The sequence below is a fragment of the Suricata suricatta genome, chromosome 6 (genome assembly GCF_006229205.1).
Source record: "Suricata suricatta isolate VVHF042 chromosome 6, meerkat_22Aug2017_6uvM2_HiC, whole genome shotgun sequence".
NCBI classification, from domain to species: Eukaryota; Metazoa; Chordata; class Mammalia; order Carnivora; family Herpestidae; genus Suricata; species Suricata suricatta.
In genome coordinates, this window is record NC_043705.1 from 141,580,593 (window position 1) to 141,585,819 (window position 5,227).

Genomic DNA, 5,227 nt, shown 5'->3' on the forward strand with positions numbered 1-5,227 from the left:
ACTCAGAGAGAGGAGAGTATCTTTGGAATGGATATTCTAGGAAGATAATTTTTTGATGAAAATGTTGCTATAAGTTTAGAAAAATATAGATGTAAGTGTAGGAGCAGGGATTCTGAAGCTAGACTATCTGTGTTCATTTTTAGCTCCTTCTCATCTTGTGGCCTTGGGCAAGTTACTTTGCTACTTGGTGCCTTGGTTTTCTCACCCATAAAGTGGCAATAATAATGTCCTTCACTTCATAGTATTATTGGGAGGATTCAATGAGATTATATTTATTCTCTTGTATGCCTGTATCTTCAGGAATTCTAGTTTTGCTCCATTATTCTATATTAAGTATTGAATAGTCTATGTTATTTTCTTACATTTTGTCAAGCAAATAAGTATCAAATACAAACTTTTCCAGGATGAGTTGAGATTAAATTTCTGATGAATAGTTGCTATGTATATTATATCAAAATTGTCAGAAAAACAACTTAACAATCAAGATACAATAAGCATCTCTATTTGTTGAACTTTATCAGTAATTATCAATCCTGTCTGCATATCATCCCCATGGCAAACAGTAAAAATATTTATGTCTGAGCCCCATTTTCAATAGATCTTATTTAATTGAGACCCTGCTAGGTGAAAAGCACTAATTTACCCAAGAATTAAGATTTTGCAGGGCCTTACAAACATCATTGTGAATGTCAAAAACCATGATATATCCACTGATTTTGTAAAAAAAAAAAAGTTTTATATAAATGGAAATTGATTACAATATGCCACATATATTATTTCTCAGAGATAAAATGTATGCATTAACGATTTTTTTTATATTTTGGTAAGTCAAAAGAGTTTGTCATTCTCCCAAAAGAAATGGTAATTTTTCTGCTTTATAAATTTAAATATTTCCAAGCATTAATTGGATAGGGAGAATCTGTAAGTTATTACATTTAAATTCCATTGACTAAACTTAAAACTTATGTCACAGGAGAGAAGAATAATTACTGTTATATCAAGGCAGACACACTTTGACATTGTACAAGCATATTTCTAATAACTGCCTTAGGAGGATTAAGAATGAAGTGTGCAATTTCTGGATAGCACAAAAAACCCCACCTATTTTCATCTTATGCATAGTAATGATAGTTATAACCATGAATTTTATTATCATAAAGCACTTAAGGAATCAGTGAAGAATAAAACAATTAGAAACATTTCAAAATTTTAATCATGTATTAAATTAATTTTCCATGTGACTGCTTATGCAAAATGAGACATTCAATGGAGGGCTGAAATAAATAAAATTATTTTTTTAATTCTCTTTTCTTATTTATTGAAGAGCTCACCTTCATTCCTATTCCAGTTGCTGTATCATTCCCCAGCAACAGCCCTGCACTCTATACACTTTGAAGAAGTAAAGACCCATTTTCCAACTCCCCCTAAAGACCACATTTGAAATACTCATGAATTATGTTTTGCAGAAGTAAATTTAGATAAACAAAAAGTCAATTTTGTTTACAAAATTATCACTGTGCTGTACTCCTACATTGTTTGTCACTAGGAGATCATCAATTTGTTCTTTTTTTTACTACCTTTCTTAAAACAAACTAATTTAAGAATATTCTTCCCTAAAAAATAAAATGCCATTAATTACAAATTATGGGGATTAATAACAAATTATGTCTAATATTTAATAAAATTTTGGTTGTCCCCTTAACTAAACTCGTACAGAATAGACTCTATGTAACCCAGAAAATGCTAAAGGAATTTAGTAGATTTTAGTTTCTAACAATTGTAGTGGAGACAGAAGTGAGAGTTTGAGTTCAGCTGAGGTAAAAGCTTGTTAGGGAGAAAATAAAATCAATAACCTTCAGAGGAATATAACAGAATCTAATCTCTCCAAACTATCATTCACAATATCTGGGGTCTGATTCAAAATTAATACACAAACAATAAAAGAAAAAGTAATTCATAGGAAAAAGAAAAGTAGAGAATAAACTAGACAAGGCCCCGATGTTGAAATCAATGAATACTACATTTTTTTAAATTTTAGAATTATTTGTTATTTGGAGACAAAGACAGAGAGACAGAGAGAGAATGAGCAGAGAAGGGACAGAGAGAGAGAAAGAGAGAGAGATGAAAAAAGAATCCCAAGCACGCTCTGCACTGACACAGGGCTCAATCTCACAAACCATGAGATTTTGACCTGAACTGAAATTAATTAAGAGTTGGATGCTTAACTGACTGAGCCACCCACGGGCCCCTCAATGAATACACATTTTAAGACATGTATTATAACTATGCTCAAAGACATAAAGAAAATATATTTTAATGAATGAACATATAGGAAAACAATGGGAAGACACTGAACCTTATTATGGTTATTTCAAATGTGTTCAAAGAATTAAAGAAAAATATTTAAAGAATTGAAGAAAAATATAGTCTCAATAAGGAAACAAATATGAAATTTTAGTAGAGAAAGGTAAAGCATGGAAAAAAAACTAATGAAATTTGAGAGGCAAGTAATAAAAATACTGAAGTAAAGTCACTAGATGGGCTTCACAAAAGATTGGGAGAATTAAAAAAGAGTCAGTTCACTTCAAGATAGATCAGTAAAAATCATTCAACTTGAAAACAGAAAGATGAATAAAAGATTTAAACAAAAATAAATAAAGCCATAGTGATCCATGTGACAATATCAAGTAGTCCAATGTATAATACACTGCAGCTCCAGAAAGAGAAGAAACACTGAAGTAGAAAATAAAATTGGGAAATAATAACTTCTTTTTGTGAAATACAAAATTTGTACATTCCAGACACTAAGCAGTCCCCAAGCAGAATAAATAAAAGGAAACTAATCATCTTGGAGGCAAAACAGTTAAATTGATGGAGATCAAAGTAAAATATAGAAAGTAGACAGAAAACAATTATGCACACCATGCAAAGAAGTAAAGATATGAAAGGTAGCTTATATCTCATTCAAAATGATGAGGAATTTGTCAACAGGAGAACTACGTTCTAAGAAATGCTAAAGGGAAGTTCATTAGGCTGAAGAAAAGTAAAACTAGATAAAAACTTGAATTTTCCAGGAATCATGAATAACACTGAACGTGGGAAAGCATGATGCATGTACAATTATCAACTTTTCACTTTACTTCTTTAAAACACATAACTACAGAAGCAACAACTATGACATTGTATTTTAAGTTTATGTGATATGAACATGTAAAATATATGGCAAATACAGCATAAAAATTCAGGCATGGTAAATGAAAGCCCATTATTCCCAGATTATTATATTTACAAGAAGTGAAGGTATTATTTGTGAAGGTCCTTTGAGTATGAACTCTAAGTAGTCTTTGAAGAATCAACAATGGCTAAAGAATCACTGGATATTCATGCCTCACACTACAAAAAAATGAACTAAAACTAGATCAGGGGACTCAATATAAAACCTAAAATTATTAAAATTTATTAAAATTTGGAATAGAATTTTGATGACTTGAGGCTTCTGGGTGGCTCAGTCAGTTAAGCGTCTGACTTCAGCTCAGGTCGTGATCTCAAGGTTTATGGATTTGAGCCCCACAGAGCCTGCTTCAGATTCTGTGTCTCCTTCTCTCTGCCCCTCCCCCACTTGGTCTCTTCCTCAAAAATAAATAAATGTAAAAAAATTTTTAAAAGAATTTTTGACATCTTTGGGTTAAAGCTTTCTTCTCAGGAACACAGTATGAATGAGCTGTTAAAGGAACGCAACTGGATCAACCAATTCAAAATGTCTAGTCTCTGAGTTTTATGAAAATAAAAAGCAAAAAGGGCCAAACTTGTAGAAAATATTTCCAAAATGCATTCCTGATAAACAACTGGTAACAGAATATGGAGAGAACTCCCAAAGCATTACAGCAAACAAACAAATAAAAGAGACATAAAACAATGAAAACAAAAAGTGATATAGATGGTGAATTTGCTAACATTGTTAGTCTTTAGATAAAGGCAAGTTAAAATTACAATGAAATATTACTGCATACTTATAAGAATAATCTTGTCCCTCTCAAACAAAAACAAAATCAACTTCTGGTAAAAGTGGACCAACAAGCACTCATAGTTTACTGGTCTCTGAGGTCCTTTAATGTCTTCTGTTTCCCAGGATGCTAATGCTAATGGAAGAAACGCTATGAAAAGAAGGTTTGGAATTTTACCAGTGTGATTATATGCAACACACACACACACACACACACGCACACACACACACACACGCATCACATCACATCATATCACAGAAATTGTTAAAAGTAGGTTTTTGTTTATTTGTGTGTTTTTAGAGAAGAGGCTTGACTCACTAGTAGTGGTTAGTTATTAAAAGTAACGAGAGTGAATGTGGACTTTTCCTTGTTTACAACATATTCATCTATATCTTTCTTTTTTGTTTGTTTGTTTGTTTGTTTATGGACAGAACATGAGTGGGGACTGGGGAGAGAGAGAGAGAGAGAGAGAGAGAGAGAGAGAGAGAGAATCCCAAGCAAGTTCTGCATTATCAGCATGGAGCTCAACACAGAGCTGAACTCAGGAACTAGTGATATCATGACCTGAACTAAAATCGAGTTGGATACTTACCCAGCTGAGCCACCCAGCTTCCCATGTCTATATCTTTCAAAATATTAAGAAATGGCATACAAGCCTCTTTCTAATGTAAATAAAAATGTATCACACCCCAAACTTCATACAATATTTTAGAGTTGACTAAAAATATTTTATTAATTCATCTTGTGGTTGACAAGTATTTATTTTTGTGGCATTTACTAACGAATTCTTAAAAAATTAAGTTTTTAATATGTTTCCCTAATGTGGTAAGTTGTCCAACTGTTTTTATTTCCTCTAGCTGTTGGCTTGGTATTTTACTTTTCTTTTCTTTGAACTTTTCAGGATTTATCTCCTAATTCCAGTAGGTAAAGATGCCTTCCTGATTAGTTTTTAATTATCATCAGATTTGTGGGCTAAGCTGTTATGGTAACAACAAAAAACTCCAAAAGGGGAAAGGGGAAGATAGAATCAATCTTGCTTTCTTTTCCATATACTGACAGCTGAATTAATCTTGGAAAATGAAGCAGCTCTCCAACAAGTGGTTTGTTCTGGGTTTCATAAAACCACCTTTTTGCACCAAATACATCTTCAAGAATTCTTTCTTGGTCGTCAGCTCTAGACACCATGAACACCTCAGTCACCCCCCAAATCTCATCACCTATGA